The 22,989-nt window shown below is 47.4% G+C and overlaps 1 pseudogene; it reads right to left on the minus strand.

The window, feature by feature from the left end:
• Positions 1–6,095: 6,095 nt before the first annotated feature.
• On the minus strand, positions 6,096–9,405 carry LOC139255790 (histone-lysine N-methyltransferase PRDM9-like; annotated as a pseudogene).
• Positions 9,406–22,989: the final 13,584 nt, after the last annotated feature.

Here is a 22,989-nt window from a genome sequence, read left to right on the forward strand (position 1 = left end):
CACAGGAGGGCGCTCCTGAAAAAGATAAACTGTTGTGGAAATATTATGGATGTACTTATGACAATGTTTCTAAACTCTGGACCACTCCCTTGGAGCAGACTTGCAAGTCTGACGAGTTGGCTCTATGGGTTATTGAATGTATGCATTTTGCTACTCATTGTGGAGCAAGGACCGCGAGTGACACACGTTTGGCTACTTGGTGGCACCGTAGACTCCAGGCGCTCGCCCAGAACATCAGTAGTCGTTGCCTGGTTTGCCAGCAACATAATCCAGGGAAGGGAGTCCCCTGTAATTGGGGTAAAACGCCCGTACCCGAAGTTCCCTTTGAGACATTTCAGTTGGACTACATTGAGTTGAAAAAGTTCAGTGTTACAAATATGTGCTAGTACTAGTAGATCTGTTCAGCAGATGGATTAAATCCTACCCTAACCTGGACAACAAGGCTCAAACTGTTGTTAAGGTGTTAATGAGGGAAATCGTTCCTAGATATGGTATCTCGGCTCGACTGATGACCACCTATGTTCTTTCACTGACTCAGGCTCTGCGACTAGCACACAACCACGTTCAAGATGCTGACCTCGACCTCCCAGTTTTACCCGAATTGTCACTCGTGGCATCAGGGAAGTGTGGATTCGGAAGGGATTAGAGCCACAATGGGAAGAGCCTTTTCAGATGTTACTCACTACCCCAACTGCAGCCAAGGTTGAGGGGAAAAGTGCCTGGGTTCACCTGCACCACTGCAAACTCACCACACTCTAACGAACCTATTATACTGGTTATTCTAACTCCAGTTTCTGTTCCAGACTTCCTCTTCTCCATAGCTGAACAAGGCCGTTGGCATCCTAATTGGAACGTGGACCAGTTTGAACTTTTACCCGTGGTGATAGACAACCAGCTACACCGACGGTGACCTAAGAAGACAGTCGGGAAAACTGAACTCTTTTAATCAGCAAAATAGTTGGACTATTTATCTGAATCCTGAGTCATAAGATGAAACTGTGTCTGTATGCCACAGTCGCTATAATATGACAGTTGCGGCGTATGGGAGGGGAGACAGAGACGAGAGCTCCAAGCAAACTTCTTTTTGTACATGGGAAATTTTCTTGATGCTGGGTGTGTTCACATTCCCTATACATTTCCCGATACATTCCAAAGGGGGAATTCCTTTGTGCCCCGTTACACTAACCCTAACTGAGACTGTCAGATGGATTCAGAGCCAAAACTTTCACGAGTGGAGGGGTCCAATACAAATACGAGAGAATAAAGGCGGATCAAAAGAGGGATCACAGAGATCAGGAGGAGTATCATACCGTTAGCACATGAACGACCACGGGGAGGTCACCAAGTGGGAGAGTGCTGGAGATCCCATTAGTCAGACATTCCAGGGATGGTACCAACCAACGTCCAACCGTGAAAAGGAACCCCCATTCATAGCCCTGACCAATACCTCATGGATTGGGAGACCGACCGGGGACGTATGTCTAATCCGAAATGGCACCGGTAACAAGGGACATATCGTAGGATACAGCAAATGCCCAAACAGTCTCAAACTCACCACTGGTGCACGAGTCACCACCCTCTCTCACCGTCCGAATAAAACAGGTGGAGGTTTGTGGGCACAGTCCTGGGATCCAGAAGATGGACAGGTCCCTGTTATCTGGGATATGTGTTGCCATTTGTGTGGCAAATACGTACCCTGGCGGAAGCACATGCCTCCTGCCGATACAAGCGAGCCATCACCCCCGCCGACAAGTTCTTTGGGGTCATGATGTTTCCAATCAGGATAGGACGTCTCATGGATGAAGTACAGAACCGAGAGACGATAATGGAACAGATATCTAACAATATTGCTGAAGCTTTGGAGGGCATCACAGCTGAAATGGTAGCAATAAGGACCGTAGCATTAAAAAACCGAATGGCCCTCGATTATATGTTAGCTGAGAAAGGGGGAACGTGTGCCCTGATAGGATCTGAATGTTGCACCTACATTCTGATAGGTCAGAAATCATAACCAATCTCGCTGATCACATAAGAAGGGAGTTGAAGAAGTTATGCACACCAGCAGAAGGATCTAGCTGGTTTCATTGGCAATCAGATGGATCTTGGAAATCCTATCTAATTGTTGGTTGCCTTAACCTTTGTTGTAAAGTAATGATGGCAATGTTAGCAAACCCTCTTGTGGTCAAGGGCTCCAGAGTTATGATCCAACGAACTAAAGAACTACTCGACAATAACAAAAATATTGATCAGGAAAGAGAGTGCAAACGGCTGAATGCGATACTCCTGGAATAGTCACCAGGGTTTTCATGGAATGATAAAAGGGGGGAATGTGAATGTTTAAAAATGTATAGAGACATTGAAGTTGAGAACGTGCTAATTATATAGGGACAGTATAAGTTAACAAAGAATTCATGGTGGAATAGCCATGACATCTCAGACTCGAGGCAGCGAAATGTTACAACACTAACACATATTGAAACACAAACCACAGCTTGCAGAACAATCTCAAGGTCTTATTAAATCATGTTATTAACCTGAAAAATTAACAGAAGGTCTTTGTTTAAAATCAGATCATACTTAGGTCGGCTTATGAGTGGACAAAGGGAAAGAGGGATCAAAAGGGATAGGCTGAACTAGGATGTCACTCTAGCCCTCTCTTTTTATCTTTTGCCGAAAATGTATAACCGTCGTCCCTTTACAACGTAACGTCACTTTGTCCATAGGAAGTGAGTGCGTTCTATCAGAGTTGTATTCCTTCTGTCTGATAAGGTCCCCGATCGGGATTTGCTTTTTAAATAAAAGCTTACTTTGTTTAAAGCACAAACGGTATTCGTTTCAGTTATTTTGTTGAACCAGATTGAGGGAAAATAATCCACATTTACAGGGTAAGGCACTTCTGCAGTGGGAGACATATATTGGGACGGTGGTAAGACACTTCAGGTGGGGGAGAAATGCAATAGGATTGGATTAAGCCAATTCGGTTGGAGGAGGCATGCATTCTGACTGGGGCAAGGCATTTCTGGTGGGGGAGGCATATATTGTGACTGGGGTAATGCATTCGGCTGGGGGGGGCATGCACTTGAAATTTGGTAAAGCACTTCGGCTGGGGGAGGCATGTAAAGGGACTGGGTTAAGGCACTTTGGCTGGGAGAGGCATATACTGGGCCTGCAGCAAGGCACTTTGGGTGGGGGAGGTATATACTGGGACTGAAGTAAGGCATTTTGACTGGGGAGGCTTTTTCCTGGTACTAGGGTAAGGCACTTCGGCTCTGGGAGGCATACACTGGGACAGTGGTAAGACGCTTCGGCAGGGGGAGATGTGCAATGGGACTCGGGTAGGGCACTTCGGTTGGGGGAGGCCTGCACTGGGACTTGGGTAAGGCACTTCGGATGCGGAGGCTTGCACTCGGACTGGGGTAAGGCACTTCAGCTGGGGGAGGCATATATAGGGACTGGGTTGAAGCATTTCGGCTGGGGGAGGCATATCTTGGGACTGGGGTAAGACTGGGGTAAAACCCTTCTGCTGGGGGAGGCATGCACTGGAACTGGGGTAATGCACTTCGACTGGGGGAGGCTTGCACTGGGACTGGGGTAATGCACTTCGACTGGTGGAGGCATGCACTGGGACTGGGGTAATGTACTTCGGCTGTGGGAGGCATGCACTGGGACTGGGGTAAGGCACTTCGGCTGGCGGAGGCATATACTGGGACTGGGGCAAGGTACTTCGGCTGGCCCTTGCTATCGTATTGGGAGCTCTGTCCTCTAATGCTTCAGGAAGTCAAAGTGGATCGAGTTACAATTTGCAAAGTCAGTGAGACCTTGGGATGAGCGGTTGCAGTTCCACATTCCAGTGAAATCTCAGGGTGTGGCTTATCCTACAAGGGACCAATCATAGACAAAGGGTGCGGCGTGGCGGCCATTTTGGCAGTACAAATAAGCGCGTTCTTTATTAACCCGCTCCCTCCCTCTGCCCATCTCTCACCTGCTAACTCTCCCACTGTGCATGCTCAGCTCACACTGCCCGGCTGATTGATGGCAGCTCCCGATCAATAGGGAGAGTGGGGGAGGGGCTGGAGGACCAGGCAGGCGGTTGGTCCTCCAGCCAATCACAGTGTGCGAGGGCTGGGGCTTGCAGCCCCAAGTTGGCGAGGCTGGGTCTGGATCTCACTCATTGGTTGAAACTCTGCCCCATTGTTAAAGCTGATGTCCCTCAAACTCCAGGAGGAAATGGCACATTTCTGTCGTGGCTTTAAACAGATGGAAATCTGTGGGGTGGAGGAAACATTGCAGCATTTGGTAGTGACATGGATTCATTCAGGCCAGACAGCGGGGATTATTTCTGGAAATACCACAGTGTAGTTGTTTCTGTTGAAACAGATGAAATCCTGTCGTTATGGAGCAACCACACTTCTCGTGTCCTGGTCAATCACGTGTGCAACAAGTGTCCTCATGGAAGTAAAGGATGCTATCAAATTGGAAAAAAAGGCATATAATGTTGTGAAGGGCAGTGGAAGGCCAGAGGATTGGGAATTTTTAGCAACCTGCAAAGGACGACTAAAAAATGAAAAAGACAGAAGAAAGCAGATGATAGCAAACTAGCAAGAAATAAAAAAACAGACAGTAAGAGCTTCTACAGGGATAGAAAAAGGAAACGAGTATTTAAAGTAAACATCGCTCACTTAGAGGATGACATTGGAGAATTATTAATGGGAAACATGGAAATTGCAGAGAGTTTGAACGAATATTTTGTATTACGCTTCACAGTAGTGGACACTAAAAACATACCAACAGTTGATAACCAAGGAGCTATTGCGGAGGGGGAGTGGGAAGGATGACTTAAAACAATCACTATCACTATAGATAAAGTGCTAATCAAACTAATGTGACTAAACTGGATAAGTCCTCAGGACCTGATGGCATGCATCCTCTGGTCTTAAAAGAAATGGTTGCAGAGACAGTGCATGCATTGTTTGTAAACTACCAAAATTCCCTGAATTCTGGAGAGGTTCCAGTGGACTGGAAAACTGCAAATGTAACACGCCTATTCAAGTAATGAGGGAGACAGAGAGCAGGAAACTATACATCAGTTAGCCTACCATCTGTTAGTGGGAAAATACTCGAGTTCATCATTAAGGAAGTACTAGCAGGATATTGAGAAAACTATACTTCAGTTAGGCAGAATTAGCATGGTTTTATGAAAGGGAAATCATGTTTGACAAATTTGCTGCAGTTGTTTGAGGATTTAGCGAGCAGAGTGGATAAGAGAGAACCACTTGATGTTGCATATTTTGATTTCCAGAAAGCATTCGATAAGGTGCCACACAAAATATTACTGCACATGCTAAGAGCTCACGGGGTTGGGGGTAATATATCAGCATGGATAGAGGATTGCCGAACTAACAGAAAACAGAGAGTAAGGATAAATGGGTCTTTTTCAGGTTGGCAAACAGTAACTTGTGTGGTGCCGCAGTGATAAGTACTGGGGCCTCAACTAATTAGAATTTATATTAATGACTTGGATGAAGGGACCTAGTGTAACATTTGCTGATGGTACAAAGATAGGTGGGAAAGCAAGTTGTGAGGAGGACGCAAAGAATCTACAAATGGATATAGACAGGCTCAGGTGAGTGGGCAAAAATCTGGCAGATGGACTATAATGTGGTAAAATATCAGGTTATTTCATTGCCGAGAGGATTGATACACCCAGATGGGAAGGACTACATTTGGGTACACTGATTCCCCACCAATTCCCATTCCCCTTCTTTCTGGTGGATATGGAGTGGCCACTCTGTGTAATGAGCAAGTTATTAAGAATTGTCAGCAAGCTCTTTCCAATTGGAGATTTTATCAGTGGAAACTTTCACACACTATTGCAGATATTGTACCAAAGATCAATTTAGGATTAAAGTAAAAGTTCATAATTTTATTGCAAACTAAATTTCTGTTGAGAGTTGCTGAATTAAGGGGAAAGATAACCCACAATGTTTATTAAATGGACACTGCAGCCCCGAGAACACAATCAGCAATATATCCAGAATATTAAAGTCCAGCCCAGTTATAGGGTTATTAACATCAGCAGAAAGAAACCCCAACTGTCTGAATGAACATGGTTCAGTCGGGATGTGATTAACAGCCTCAATAACAGCAGAATCCAACCCCTGCATTACTTGTGAACTCGCTGGTGTTTCAGCAGGATGGATGACTGAGTGAAAACCTTCCCGCACTCCGAGCAGGTGAACGGCCTCTCCCCAGTGTGTACTCGCTGGTGTGTCAGCATGAGGGATGACTGAGTGAACCCCTTCCCACATTCAGAGCAAGTGAATGGCCTCTCCCCAGTGTGAAATTATTGGTATCTCAGCAGGTGGGATGCCTGAGTGAATCCCTTCCCACACTCTGAGCAGGTGAATGGCCTCTCCCCAGTGTGAACTCGGCGGTGTGTCAGCAGGGTGGATGACACAGTGAATCCCTTCCCGCACACAGAGCAGGTGAACGGCCTCTCCCCAATGTGAACTCGCTGGTGTGTCAGCAGGTGGGATGACCGAGTGAATCCCTTCCCGCACTCATAGCAAGTGAACGGCCTCTCCCCAGTGTGAACTCGCTGGTGTTTCAGCAGGTGGGATGAAGAAGTGAATCCCTTCCCACACTCATAGCAGGTGAACGGCGTCTCCCCAGTGTGAACTCGCTGTTGTTTCAGCAGGTTGGATGAACAAGTGAATCCCTTCCCACACTCCGAGCAGGTGAAGAGCCTCTCCCCAGTGTGAACTCGCTGGTGTTTCAGCAGGTCAGATGATGCAGTGAATCCGTTCCCACACTCCAAGCAGGTGAATGGCCTCTCCCCAGTGTGAACTCGCTGGTGTGTCAGTAGGGTGGATGATGCAGTGAATCACTTCCCACACACAGGGCAGGTGAACGGCCTCTCCCCAGTGTGACTGCGAATATGAATTTCCAGCTCAGATGGTGATCTGAATCCCTTCCCACAGTCCCCACATTTCCACGGTTTCTCCATGGTGCGGGTATCCTTATGACTCTGGATGGTTGGATGATCAGCTGAAGCCTCGGCCACACACACAACACGTTTACAGTTTCTCCCCGCTGTGAATGGTGCGATGTTCGTTCAGGCTCTGTAACTGTTTAAAGCTCTTTCCACAGGCAGTGCACTGGAACACTCACTCGGGTCTGTGTATCTCGGAGCTTTTCCAGTCACACAGATATTTGAAATCTTTTCGCACAGAGAGAACAGACAAACATTTCTCATTCCACTTTCAAAGGCCAATGATATTCAGGTCCTGATGAATCGATTGACTCCGTCAGATCTTGACACGATGTTTGGTTTGTGTTTCTTGTCTGAAAATCTCCCCTTCTAATATGCTGTAAAAGGAGATAACAAAACTCATCACAGTCAGTACAAGACACAAATTCAGGATAGACATATCTAGTTTCCATGGAACATTCTTTCCTCTCTTGTTCTTCCAAAGCTGTAAATCCTTGTCCCACGCATTGTCCCTCCTGCTGTGTTGAAATCCAAATCAACACACATTTCTAGCCTGTTTCTCCAGCACTCCCAGTTTTCACCTCCAATTCTGGTTGGGTTTAGTTCTACACTCACTGGTTGCCGTCCCTCTGCTCCCCTGAACGTTCTGACTGTGGCTGGGTTCAGGTCGACACTCACTGGTTCACCTCCCCTGAAGGTACTGACTCTGGCTGGGTTCAGTTCATCACTCACTGGTTCCCCTCCCTTGAATGTACTGACTCTGGCTTGGTTCAGTTCTACACTCACTGGTTCCCCTCCCCTGAAGGTACTGACTGTGGCTGGGTTCAGTTCTACACTCACTGCTTCCCGTCTCCTGAAGGTACTGACTCTGGCTGGTTTCAGTTCTACACTCACAGGTTCCCTCCCCTGAAGGTACTGACTCTGGCTGGGTTCAGTTCTACACTCACTGGTTCCCGTCCCCTGAAGGTACTGACTCTGGCTGGGTTCAGTTCTACACTCACTGGTTCCCCTCACTTGAAGGAACTGACTATGGCTGGGTTTAGTTCTACAGTCACTGGTTCCCCTGCCCTGAATGTGCTGACTCTGGTTGGGTTTATTTCTAAACTCACTGGTTCCCGTCACTCTCCTCCCCTGAACGTTCTGACTGTGGCTTGGTTCAGGTCGACACTCACTGGTTCCCCACCTCCCCTGAAGATGCTGAGTCTGGCTGTGTTCAGTTCCGCACTCACTGGTTCCCCTCCCTCTGCTCCCCTGCTGGTGCGGTCTCTGGCTGGGGTCATTTCTACAATCAATGGGTCCTCTCCGTCCCTCCCCTCTTTCCCCACCACTGAAGGTACTGACTCTGGCTGGGCTCAGTTCAACACTCACTGGTTCCCCTCCCCTGAAGTTGCTGACTCTGGTTGGGTTCAGTACTACACTCACTGGTTCCCCTCCCTTGAAGGTACTGACTCTGGCCTGGTTCAGTTCTACAATCACTGGTTCCCGTCCCCTGAAGGTACTGACTCTGGCTGGGTTCAGTTCTACACTCAATGGTTCTCCTCCTCTGAATGTACTGTCTCTGGCTGGGTTCAGTTCTACGGTCACTGTTTCCCCTCCCCTGAAGGTACTGACTTTGGCTGGGAACAGTTCTACACTCACTGGTTTCCCTCCCCTGAAGGTACTGACTCTGGCTGTGTTCAGTTCTACACTCACTGGTTCCCCTCCCCTGAAGGTACTGACTCTAGCTGGGTTCAGTTCTACACTCACTGTTTCCCCTCCCCTGAAGCTCCTGACTCTGGCTGGGTTCAGTTCTACACTCACTGATCCCCCTCACCTGAAGGTACTGACTCTGGCTGGGTTCAGTTCTACACTCACTGGTTCCCCTCCCCTTAAGGTACTGACTCTGGCTGGGTTCAGTTCTACACTCACAGGTTCCCCTCCCCTGAAGGTACTGACTCTGGCTGGGTTGTTCTACACTCACAGGTTCCCCTCCCTTTAAGGTACTGACTCTGTCTGGGTTCAGTTCTACACTCACTGGATCCCCTCCCCTAAAGATACTGATTCTGGCTGGGTTCAGTTCTGCACTCACTGGTTCCCCTCCCCTGAAGGTACGAACTCTGGCTGGGTTCAGTTCCAGACACTGACATCATTCACTTTGTTCCTCACCAAGATGGCTGCGCTTGCGCTGTGCTGCTCAGTGAATCAAAATGACGGCGTGAACCTGCCTTCCTGTACCAAGATGGCCACCATGAGTCTGGGCCTGTGACCAGGAGAAAGCCCCGAAGCTGCAACCGCCGATATTCCGGTTATTATTCCGGGCATGCGGCGGGCACCGGTTGTTCATGCAGCCTCCCCGGCTACCCGCTGGTCCATTACTCCGCTCCGTCACGCTAAAAAGCACACTTCTTCTGGAGCCTGTACAAAACGTGTGTCCTCCGCCATTACACGCACCGCGCATGCTCCAAACACAGCCAGGATCCGCGCCTGCGCACTGAGCTCCTGTAGCCTGGGTGCGGCTCATTCTCCCCCGCGGGGCATGCTGGGTACATAAGACCATGAGAAATAGGAGCTGGAGTGGGCCACCCAGACCCGCGGCCCTGCTCTTCATTCAATAAGGTCATGGCTTGTCTGAACATTGTCTCAGCTCCATTCCCTGCCCGCTCTCCAGAACTCTTTACTCCCTTAACTCTCAAAAATCTGGCCATCTCCGCCTTAAATATATTCAATGATCCAGACTCCACTGCTCTCTGGTGCAGATAATTCCACAGATTTATAACCCTCTGAGAGAAGAAATTCCTCCTCATCTCTGTTTTAAATAGGCTGAGAAGAAAGATTGCATTTGTGACTCGAACAAGATTTACTGTGATTGCATTGGGCACTGAACCATGTTTATTCTGGCAGCTTTTTTTAACTTTCTGATGATCTTAATAACCCCTATACCTGAACATAAGAACATAAGAAATAGCAACAGGAGTAGGCCATACGGCCCCTCGTGCCTGCTCCGCCATTCAATAAGATCATGACTGTTCTGATCATGGACTCAGCTCCATTTCCCCGCCCGTTCCCCATACCCCCATATCCCCATATCATTTACGAAACTGTCTATTTCCGTCTTAAATTTACTCAATGGCCTAGCTTCTACAGTTCTCTGAGGCAGTGAAGTGCAGAGATTTACAAACCTCTGAGAGAAAAAATTTCTCCTCATCTCTGTTTTAAATGGGCGGCCCCTTATTCTAAGATCATGCACTCTAATTCTAGACTCCTCATTATCAGTGGAAACATCCTCTCTGCATCCACCTTATCAAGCCCCCTCACAATCTTATACGTTTTGATAAGATCACCTTTCATTCTTCTGAATTCCAGTGAGTAGAGGCCCAACCTACTTAATCGTTCCTCATAAGTCAAACCTCTCATGCCCAGAATCAACCGAGTGAACCTTCTCTGAGCTGCCTCCAAAACGAGTATATCCTTTCATAAATATGGAAACGAAAACTGCACGCAGTATTCCAGGTGTGGCCTCACATATAGCTGTGGCAAGAATTTCCTGCTTTTATACCCCATTCCTTTTGCAATAAAGGCCAAGATACCATTGGCCTTCCTGATCACTTGCTGTACCTGCATACTATCCTGTTGCGTTTCATGCACAAGTAACCCCCAGGTCCCACTGTACTGCGGTACTTTGCAATCATTTGCCATTTAAATATTATGTTGCTCTTTGATTTTTTCTGCCAAAGTGAATGACTTCACACCTTTCAACATTATAGTCCATCTGCCAAATTTTTCCTCACTCACTTAGCCTGTCTATGTCCATTTGCAGATTTGTTGTATTCCTCTCACAAATTGCTTTTCCTTCGATCTTTGTATCATCAGCAAACTTGGCTATGTTACACTCAGTCCCTTTTTCCAATCGTTAATATAGATTGTAAAGCTGGAGATCAATACCCTCTATAAATGTTGAATAAATTATCTTGGTTTCAAACACAGTTTGTTTAATATTTGATTCTTCCATGATCAGAGAAGCTTAATTGATGTTCTGTTATGGATTGTTCCCTTTTAGGGCTTTTTCTTAATCTAACTTATATCACTTCTAACCAAGTTCGCTTTCTAGCATATCAAACCGCAAACTTGTTCCATTTGCATACACGACTTGTGGTTGTAGTAGACTTAACTGCAGTGTCTCACTTTAAACTCAGCTGAAATCTTTTGAACCACACCTTTATTGAACTGTGTTGCATAAGATTTGAAATCCGTTAATTTCTCGAACAGTTAACCCGTTTTTGAAACGGATTGAATATTAAAAACTCATTCACACATTTTGCACGTGATAGCATGTGAAATATTCTGATATTTGTAATCATCATTGCCACAAGCTCCGTTCCCTAGTGACCGACTCCATCCCTCTCCCCAACTTCTGTCTGTGCCTGAACCAGACTGTTCGCAACCTTGGTGACATACTTAACACTGAAATAAGTTTTTGACCACATATCCACAAAATAACTAAGAATGCCTATTTCCGCCTCTGTAACATCGCCCATCTCCTCTCATGCCTCAGCCCATCCACTGCTGAAGCCCTCACTCATGCCTTTTTTTACTTCTGGACTTGACTATTCCAATGCACTCCTCCCACATTCTGACCTACATAAACTAGTGTTGATCCAAAGCTCGGCTGCCCATGTCCTAACTCGCACCAAGTCCAGCTCACCCATCACCCCTGTGCTCGCTGACCTACATTAGCTTCCAGTGAATCAATGCCTTGATTTCAAATTTCCCGCTCACACTGTGCCGCCCCCCTCACCCACCGTTCCCGCCCATGAGATATCAGTCTTTCTGAGTATCCCTGATTGTAATTCTTCAACCATTGGTGGATTTTGTGGCTGTGCTTTCTGTTGGCCCAGGCCCTAATTCTGGAACATCCAGCCTTAACATTTCTGTCTAAACCGTGCTGTACCTGCCCTGGCAGTTTTTGATACGATAGTGTCGAGCACGTTTTCCGTCTGTATCTAATTTGTGCTGTATCTTCGCAGAGTATTTGACGGGACAGTGTAGAGTGATTTTTACTCAATATGTAACCCTTGTTGTTCCTGCCCTGGGTGTGTTTGATGGGAAAGTGTAGAGGGAGATTTATTCTTTTTCTAACCCTTGCTTTACCTACCATGGGAATGGTTAATGGGACAATGTAGAAGGATATTTACTCTGCATTATAACCCTGTCTGTACCTGCTGTGGAGTGGCTGATAGGACAGTGTAGAGGGAATTACTCTGTATCTATCATTTGTGTACTTGCCCTGGGAATGTTTGCTGGGACAGTTTAGAGGGAACATTACTCTATTTGTACCCAGTGCTGTGCGTGCCCCAGAAGTGTTTAATGGACAGTGTAGAGGGAGTTTTACTCTGTATCTAACCCGTGTATTACCTGTGATGGGAGTGTTTGATAGATCAGTGTAGAGGGAACTTTCCTCTGTATCTAACCCGTGTTGTACCTGCCCTGGGAATGTCTGGTTGAACATTATAGAGGGAGATCTCCTCAAAATCGAATAAATGCTACATCTGCCCTGGAATGCCTGGGGCATTAGAGGGAGATGTACTATGTTTCTAACCGGTACTGTACTTGCCCTGGGAACTGTATAGCGGAAGCTTTGGTCTGTATTTAAGCCATGTTGTACGTGCCCTGGGAGAGTTTGATGGGACAGTGTATTGGGATCCTTACTGTGTACCTACTCATATCCGTTATACCCCTAGAAGGACGAAATGCGCACTGTGACTCCGGGCGTAGCTCCTCAGCCGGAGTGCATGGAGTGCATCATCACCCCCAGCAACCAAATTTTAATTTGATTTAAGTTTACTGTCCAAAGTTTAATTGGTTTATTTTGTTGGTTCTAGTGCCACCCTCCCCCCACCCCAGCTTTAATCAGGGGACACTTGATTTACAGATCAACAACAAAATAGTTGTGCTATACCTGCCCTGGGATTTTTTTATTGAAACAGTGCAGAGGGAGAAATTACTACAGTCGTCTGTTTGTTGCGAGAATGTTGAGGGAGCTTTATTCTGGATATAACCCATGCTGTACCTGCCCTGGGATTGTTTAATGGGACCGTGTAGAGAGAGATTTACTCTCTGTTTCAACCGTGCTGTACTTCACCTGAGAGTATTAATGTGGCAGAGTAGAATGGAGGGAGCTCTACACTGTATCTCAACCATGTATCACATCATGGGCCACCCCAACCTGCAAGAGAACATCTCCACAGGTTGGGGCTGTAAAAAGAGCTGGAGCACTGGGCTCCGGGACATCATGAGCCACCCCGACCTGCGAGAGAACATCTCCACAGCTCGGGGCTATAAAAAGAGCAGGAGCGAGCCACTGCAGCTTCAGTGTGAGCTGAAACAAATGTGTGACGGCTTCGAGGTAGACGACTGGGTGACATCATCAGGGCCCAGATTGTCATTTGGAGCATGGGCAGGAGCATCGGCAGGGCCCTGGTACAGCAGAGGAACATGGAAGGTTGTGCTGGACTTGCGTCGAGTGATCGGGACAGAGGAGTGATGAAGGAGCATGACTCAGATTTGGTGGGTGATCGTGATGGAGGTCCAGCGAATGTTTGGTGCAGAGATGGGGCAGGAGATTGTGGCGGAGGTGCGGTCTGTGTTTTCTTGGAGGAGGAGCAGAGAGGGATCGTGGTGGAGGTGCAGCGAATGTTTGTGGTGGAGGAGTGGCGAGAGGTCGTGGCGGAGGTACGGCGAATGAGGATACCAGGTGCAAAAGAGGCAAGAGCCCAGGGGCAGCACGGACCAGCCAACACTGTTATATTTGTGCACACTAGCTCCGTACAGCAAAACAGGTCTCCAGTAATCCTGATTTACCTTGACACTGGACCAATCCTAGCTTTGTCATGCCCGTGTCGTGGCTGGTGTGCAACGGTCACCACACGTTAAAAACAATCCACCGATAGGCATCTTCCACCTCCTCAATTGGAGGTCAGGACTTGAATATTGGGTCCTTCATTGAAACATATGTGATCTCATGTGGAAGCAAATCATCCTCGTTCGAGGGACCGGCTATGATCATCAAAACCGAGCTTTACCTGCCCTGGGATTGTTCAGAACAGTGTAGAGGGAGATTTATTCTGCATCCATCCCATGCTGTAGTTTCCTCTGGCACTGACTCTCACTGGGGTACAGTTTCTTTGACACAGATTTACTGTATATTTAATTCGTGCTGTACCTATCCTGGGAATGTTTGATAGGATAATGTAGAGTGAGCTTTATTCATTATCTAACCAATGCCGTATCTGAGAATGTGTAAAGAAGGGTTGCGAATGTGGTAGATGGATAGAGAATGTGGCAAAAGGATGGAGATAGGGAATCATGGGACAATAGCTAAAGAAATGTCAAGATGCAGACAACTGCAGAATGGACAGTAAAAAAGGGGTTACCAAGTGTTGAGGTTGAGGATCAACACAGGTCATGAGAAAGATGCAAGGCGGCACAAAGAAAGAAAACAATCCTAGATAGGAGGGGAAAAGTAATAGCTTTTACTGATAAGGAGGAAGGGAAACTAATTGGGTTCTTTACTGATAAGGGAAAAGCTATAATTAACCTGACCCTTACACCAGCCCTAATTGGGAGACTTTCTTGCCTGCCATTGGACGTACTCGGGGAGGGGGGGGGGAGGCAGAAAGGGATTGGATAGATCAAGTGCTAATCATATGTGTCCTGTTTTAAAAATGTATAAATGTGTTGTGTCGCGCTGAAAAGGGGCTTATCCAGGGGAAGGTAAATAGACTCTGATTGAAATGTCCCTTTGTCTTGACAAGCCCCGGCCGGAGAATCTTCAATAAAGCTATTTTACGAAAAGGCAAGAAGGTGTTCGCGTCAGTGTATTCGCTGAAACAGATTGAGGGAAAACGAATCCGTACTAACATATCCACTCTGGAATGCATGGGACAGGTTGAGGGAGATATACTCCATATCTCACCTTGGAATGTCTAGTGGGATAGTGTTGAGGAAGCTTTACTCTGTATCTAATTAAGGCAAGGATATCCTTCCTCAGAGAAGGAGACCAAAACAGTGCACAGTACTCCAGGTGTGGTAACGGAGTGAAGGTTTCTGGGGAGCGGGCACGGAATGGAGCTGAGTCTATGATCATACCAGCAATTACCTTATTGAATGGGGAGCATGCTCGGGGGTCCGGGTGGCCCCCTCCTGCTCCGATTTCTCATGGTCTTGTGTACCCAGCATGCCCCGCGGTGGAGAATGTGCCGCACCCAGACTACAGCAGCTCAGTGCGCAGGCGCGGGCCCTGGCTGTGTTTGGAGCATGCGCGGTGCGTGTAATGGTGGCGGCAACACGTTTTGTATAGGCTCCTTGGAGGTGTCCTTTTCAGCGGGATAGAGTGGAGAAATGGACCAGTGGGCAGCCGGTGAGGCTTCATAAACAACCGGCGCCTGCTGCAAGCCTGGAATAATAACCGGAATATCGGCGGTTGCAGCTTCGAGGGTTTATCCCGTTCACAGGCCCAGGCTAACGGTGGCCATCTTCATGCAGGAAGGCAGCTTCAGCGCTCCGCTATTTTGATTCAATGAGTAGCAGAGCGCATGTGTGGCCATCTTGGTGTAGGAACAAAGTAAATGATGTCAATGTCTGGAACTCAACCCAGCCAGAGTCAGTAACTTCAGGGGAGGGGACCCAGTAAGTCTAGAATTGAACCAAGCCGGAGTCAGTACCTTTAGGGGAGGAGAGGGAGGGGAACCAGATTGTCGAACTGAACCCAGCCAGAGTCAGCTTCTTCAGGGGAGGGGAACCAGTGAGTGTAGAACTGAACCCAGCCAGAGTCAGTCCCTTCAGGGGAAATAAACCAGTGAGTGTAGAACTGAACCCAGCCAGAGTCAGCACCTTCAGGGGAGGGGAACCAGTGAGTGTCGAACTGAACCCAGCCAGTCAGCATCTTCTGGGGAGGGCACCAGTGAGTGTAGAACTGAACCCAACCAGAGTCAGCACATTCAGAGTTTGAATGCGATGGGAACCAACGAGTGTAGAGCTGAACCCAGACAGAGTGATCTTTTTCAAGTTAGGGGAACCAGTGAGTGTCGAACTGAACCCAGCCGGAGGCAGCACATTCAGAGGAGAAATGCGAAGGGAACCAGTGAGTGTAGAGCTGAACCCAGGCAGAGTGATCATTTTCAGGTTAGGTTAACCAGTAAGTGTAGAGCTAAACCCAGCCAGAGTCAGCACCTTCCGGGAAGGGAACCAGTGAGTGTAGAACTGAACCCAGCCAGAGTCAGTAACTTCAGGGGATGGGAACCAGTGAGTGTAGAACTGAATCCAGCCAGTCAGCATCTTCCGGGACGGGAACCAGTAAGTGTAGACCTGAACCCAGCCAGAGTCAGCACCTTCCGTAGAAGGAACCAGTGAGTGTAGAACTGAACCCAGCCAGAGTCAGTACCTTCAGGGTAGGGTAACCAGTGATTGTAGATCTGAACCCAGCCAGTCAGCATCTTCCGGGGAGGGAACCAGTGAGTGTAGAACTGGACCCAGCCAGAGTCAGTACCTTCAGGGGAGGGGAAGCAGATTGTCGAACTGAATCCAGCCAGAGTCAGCATCTTCAAGGGAAGGGAAATAGTAAGTGTAGAACTGAACCCAGCCAGAGTCAGCACCTTCAGGGGAGGGGAACCAGTGAATGCACAACTGAACCCAGCCAGAGTCTACACCTACAGGGGAGGAGTGTGAGGCGTACCAATTAGTGTAGAACTGAACCCAGCCAGTCAGGTCCTTCAGGGGAGAAGAGAGATGGGAGGGCGGGGAAGGAGTGAGCATAGAACTGAACCCTGCCACAGTCAGAACGTTAAGGGGAGGGGAGAGATGGGAGGGATGGTAAGCATGGAGTATAGAACTGAACCCAGCCACAGAAGATACCTTCAGGTTCTCTCCCTGGTTCCTCTCCTGTCTGGTGTAGAAATCCCCTCGATACGGGAATGGAGACAAGTCCAGACAAAAACTGTGCGCAGTACTCCAGCTGGGTCTTACCAATACCCTATAAAGTTGTAGCAGGACTTCCCGACTTTTATACTCCGTCCCCCTTGCAATAACGGCCAACATTCCATTTGCCTACCTGATTACTTGCTGCACCTGCATACTAACTTTTTGAGTTTCATATACAAGAAACCCCAGATCCCTCAGTATAGCAGTAGTTTGTAATCGTCCATTGAAATAATGATTTGCTTTGTTATTTTTCCTACCAAAGGAGATAACCTGACATTTTAGCACATTGTCGTCCATCTGCCAGATATTTGCCCACTCACTGAGCCTGTCTATATCCCTTTGTAGATTCTTTGCGCCCTCCTCACAGCTTGCTTTCCCACCTATCTTTGTATCATCAGCAAATTTGGTTGCGTTACACTCGGTCACTTTATCCAAGTCATTAATATCAATTATAAATAGTTGATGTCGCAGCACTGATCCCTGCGGCACCCCACTCGTAACAGTTTGCCAACCTGAAAATGACCCATTTATCCCGACTCTGTTTTGTGTGTTACCCAATCCTCGATCCATGGTGATATATTACCGACAACCCGGTGAGCTCTTAGCCAGTGCAGTAACCTTATCGAATACTTTCTGGAAATCCAAATATACAACATCAACTGATTGTCCTTTATCCACTCTGCTCCTTACATTTTCAAAAAACTCCAGCAAATTTGTCAAACATGATTTACCTTTCATAAAACCATGCTGACTCTGCTTGACTGCAATATGATTTTCTAAATGTCCTGCTACTACTTCCTAAATGATGGAATTCAGTATTTTCCCATTGACAGATGGTCGGCTAAGTGGTCTATAGTTTCCTGCTTTCTGTCTCCCTCCTTTCTGAAATAGGGGTGTTACATTTGCATTTTCCAGTCCACTGGGACCTCTCCAGAATTCAGGGAATGTTGGTAGATTGCAACCAGTGCATCCACTATCTCTGCAGCCACTTCTTTTAAGACCCTAGGATTCATGCCATCAGGTCCAGGGGACTTGTCCACCTTTAATCCCATTAGTTTGCTGAGTACTTTATCACTAGTGATAGTGATTCTTTTAAGGTTCCCACCCCCCACAATAACTCCTTTATCAACTCTTGGGATGGTTTTAGTGTCCTCTACCGTGAAGACCGATAGAAAATATCTGTTCAAAGTCTCTTCCATTTCCGTGTTTCCCATGATTAATTCTCGAGTCTCATCTTCTAAGGGACCAACGTTTACTTTAGCTACTCGTTTCTTTTTTACATACCTGTAGAAGCTCTTACTGTCTGTTTTTATATTTCTTACTAGTTTGATCTCGTATGCTATCATCTCTGTCTTTATCATTATTATTAGTTGTCCTGAGCTGGTTTCTAAACATTTCTCAATTCTCTGGCCTTCCACTGGCCTTTGAAACATTGTATGCTTTTTTTTTCAATTTGATACCGTCCTTTACTTCCTTACTTCGCCAGGGATGGTTCATCCTTCTCTTAGCATCTTTATTTCTCTGCTGAGATTAAGAAATATCTCCTTAAATGTGTGCCACTGCATTTCTACAGTCTTACCCTTGAACATATTTTCACAGTCCACTTGGTGTTAGTGACCAGGGTTTGTTTATATCACATGGGAGGAGTTTGGTGTCAGTGACTGTGGGGTTGGGTCAACCTTCTTTGACCTGTCCAAGGCCTTTGAAACTGTCAACCGTGAGGAATTATGGGGTGTACTTTTCAATTTGGCTGTCCTCTAAAATTTGTCACCATCCTCCACTTGCTTGGTGATAACATGCATGCTGTGATCCTGAGCAATGGATCCACAACAGACCCAATTCATGTACGGACCGGGGTTAAGCAAGGCTTTGTCACCGCACCCACACTCTTCATCATCTTCCTTGCTGCATTGCTACATCTCACCGTCAGTAAACGTCCCGCTGGAGTGGAGATAATCTACAGAATAAATGGGAAACTGTTCAACTTCCATCGCCTTCAGACAAGATCCAAGGTCGTGCCATCCTCTGTCATCGAATTACAATATGCAGATGATGCTTGTGTCTGTGCTCACTCAGAGGCCGAGCTCTAAACCATCGTCAACACATTCACCGTAGTATCAGAGAGCATAGGCCTTACACAAAACATCTCCGTAAAAGAAAAGTGCTCTATTAACCTATCCCCGCCATACAGCACTGCCCTTCACCCCCACAATCCCGCCAGATGATCAAAATCCACGATGAGGCCTTTGGCAAAATGGTCCAATTTTCATAACTCGGGAGCCTCCTGTCAACAAGTGCACATATCAATGACTAGGTCCAACACCAACTTCTGTGTGCCAGCGCAGCCTTTGGTCGCCTAAGGCAGAGAGTGTTTGAAGACCAGAACCGTAAAACCAGCACAATGCTCATGTTCTACCGAGCAGTAGTGCTATCTGCCCTCAGACATGCTTCTCAGACATGGACTATGTACAGCAGGCACATCAAAGCACTGGAGAAATAACATCAACACTGCCTCCAGAAGATCTTCCAAATCCATTGGCACGATAAACGCACCAACGTCTGTTTTCGCACAGACCAACATCCTCAGCATTGAAGCTTTGACCACGCTCGATCAGCTACGATGGATGGGACAATCGTCCACATGCCCGATACGAGACTCCCAAAGCAAGCACTCTACTTGGAGCTTCAACATGGCAAGCGAGCCCCGAGGGCAGAGGGAACGCTTCAAAGACAACTTCAAGGCCTCCTTCAATTTCAACATCCCCACCGACACCTGGGAATCCCTGGCACAAGATCGTTCAAAGTGGAAGAGAATAATCCGTGAGGGCGTCGAACATTTTGAGTTTATCCACCTGGAGCAAGCGGAGACCAAGCGCATACTGCGGGAGCACTTCAACAAACCGGCACTTCAACCAACGTACTTTCAACCACCGTCTGTCCAACCTGCGACAGAGACTGTAGCTCCTGCATTGGACTTAACAGACATCTGAGACCTCATTTGTAATGTGGAAGCAAGTCATTCTCGACTCCAAGGGACTGCCTATGATGGTGATGTTTGGTTTATTATCAGACAGGAGGAGATTGGTGTCAGTGACTGTGGGTGAGTTTGTATCAGACTGGAGGGGATTGGTGCCAGTGATTGTGGGGTGAGTTTATATCAGACCGGAGGGGATTGATGTCAGTGACTGTGGGTGGGATTATATCAGACAGGACGGGATTGGTGTCAGTGACTGTGGGGCGGGTTTATATCAGACAGGAGGGGATTGGTGTCAGTGGCTGTGGGGTGGGTTTATATCAAACAGGAGGAGATTGGTGTCAGTGACTGTGGGGTGGGTTTATATCAGACAGGACGGGATTGGTGTCAGGTGACTGTGGGGTGGGTTTATATCAGACAGGATGGGATTGGTGTCAGTGACTGTGGGGTGGGTTTATATCAGACAGGAGGGGATTGGTATCATTGACTGTGTGGTGGGTTTATATCAGACAGGAGGAGATTGGTGTCAGTGACTGTGGGGTGGGTTTATATCAGACAGGAGGGGATTGGAGTCAGTGACTGTGGGGTGGGTTTATATCAAACAGGAGGAGATTGGTGTCAGTGACTGTGGGGTGAGTTTATATCAGACAGGAGGAGATTGGTGTCAGTGACCTTGGGGTGAGTTTATATCAGACAGGATGGGATTGGTGTCAGTGACTGTGGGGTGGGTTTATATCAGACAGGAGGGGATTGGTATCATTGACTGTGGGGTGGGTTTATATCAGACAAGAGGAGATTGGTGTCAGTGACTGTGGGGTGGCTTTATATCAGACAGAAGGGGATTGGTGTCAGTGTCTGTGGGTGGGTTTATATCAGGCAGGAGAAGATTGGTGTCAGTGACTGTGTGGTGGGTTTATATCAGACAGGAGGAGATTGATATCAGTGACTGTGGGGAGGGTTTATATCAGACAGGAGGGGATTGGTGTCATTGACTGTGGGTGGGTTTATATCAGACAGGACGGGATTGGTGTCAGTGACTGTGGGGCGGGTTTATATCAGACAGGAGGGGATTGGTTTCAGTGACTGTGGCGTGGCTTTATATCCAATAGGAGGAGATTGGTGTCAGTGACTGTGGAGTGTGTTTATATCAGACAGGAGGGGATTGGTGACATTGAATCATAGCAGTTTACAACACAGAAGGAAGCCATCTGTGTGGCTGAAAAGCAGCTATCCAGCCTAATCCCACTTTCCAGCTCTTGGTTCATAGCCCTGTAGGTTATGGCACTTGTAGTGCATATCCAAGTACTTTGGCAAATGCGATGATGGTTTCTGCCTCGACTATTCTTTCAGGCAGTAAGTTCCAGACTCTGCAGGTTATGCTAGGACCTTCTTGCTCTTGTAAAGTGCGTTGGTACACTGAATGTTTTAGTTCTAAGAACATCAGGTCCAGAGGTGGAGAGAGGGAGTGGGAGAGAGAAAATGTTGGATAGTGAGGCTGGGGCAATTCGAGACAGGGGAGAGAGATAGAGTGGAGAGAATAATATTGAGGAGAGAAAGTGGGAGAGATTGAGAGAAAAAGACTGGGGAAAGAGAGATACTGGAGTGAGCATGGCTGAGGGAAATCGAGAGAGGGGCTAGAGAGAGTGGGGGAAAGAGGGGAGACAGAGAGAGCGGGGTACAGAGAGATAGTGGTGTGAGTGAGAGAGAGACAGAGAGAAACAGTGACAGAGACACAGACACACATACAGTGACAGAGAGAGAGAGGGAGATGTACAGACAGAGCGCGGGAGACTGCGAGACAGTGTCATACGGAATTGGAGAGCGAAAGATAGATATCAAAAGAGGGGGAAAGAGAGAGAGAGAGAGAGTGTTGAGACTGAGGTTTATCTCGTCAATTCCCAGGGACTGCGCAGCGGTCGCATTTTGATCCTACAACAAGACTTTATATTTATATAGCGCCTTTAATGCGGCGAAACATCCCAAGGTGATCCATAGGTGTATTATGAGATAAAACAAACTTGACACTGCACTGCACAAGTAGAAATTAGTGCATGTGATCAAAAAGTTGATGCAAGAGGAAGGTTATAAGGAACACCTTTCAGGGGAAAAAGAGGTAGGGAGATGGAGGGGATTAGGGACAAATTTCTTAGCTTGGGGTCTAGGCAACAGAAGGCATGGCCACCAATGGTGGAGCGATTATAATCAGGGATGCTCAATGGGCAGAATTAGCTGATTGCAGACATCTCCAGGGTTGTGTGCCGGAGGAGGCTACATAGATAGCGAGGGGTTAAGGGCAATGGAGGGATTTTAAAACAAGGATGAGGGTTTTGAAATCGAGGCGTTGTTTAACCGGGAGGCAATGGAGTTGAACGAGCACAGGGGAGATGGGTGACTGGAATTTGTTGCGAGTTAGGTCATGGGCAGCAGAGTTTCGGATCACCTCTAGTGCACGTTGGTCAGAATGTGGGAGGCCAACCAGGAGTGTGTTGGAATAGTCATGTCTCGAAGTAATGGAGGAATGGACGTGGGTTTCAGCAGCGGACGAGCTGAGGCAATGGGCGGAGACAGGCGATGTTATGGAGATCGAAATAGGTGGTCTTAGTTATGCTGCGGATATGAGGTGGAAAGATAATTTCAGGGTCACATGTAACAGGAAGGTTGCGAACAGCCTGGTTCAGTCTCAGACAATAGATGGGGAAAGGGATGGAGTAAGTAGCCAGGGAACGGAGTTTGTGGCGGGGATCGAAAACAATGGCTTTGGTCTTTCCAATATTCAATTGGAGGACATTGCTGCTCATCCGGAACACAGGTGGAGGTGCAGCACATGCTCTGTGGCTGCTGGGAGGAGGCTAAAGACAACGATCCTGAGTCCCCAGCTCAGTTTCGGTTACATTTTGTGAGGTTTTGTTCTCTTTTTGAAAGTGTTTCTCCGGGTTATTCAAATCATGTAATGAGAGACAGGATAAGATTTGTGGACACGTTTGTACCTCAGAGTCTGTGAGAGACGGAGGGAACGGCAGCAGACAAAGAGAAAACAACTTCTCCAAAACTGATCCCAAATCCTCGTCAA

Source organism: Pristiophorus japonicus, unplaced genomic scaffold (assembly GCF_044704955.1).
Source record: "Pristiophorus japonicus isolate sPriJap1 unplaced genomic scaffold, sPriJap1.hap1 HAP1_SCAFFOLD_634, whole genome shotgun sequence".
NCBI lineage: Eukaryota > Metazoa > Chordata > Chondrichthyes > Pristiophoridae > Pristiophorus > Pristiophorus japonicus.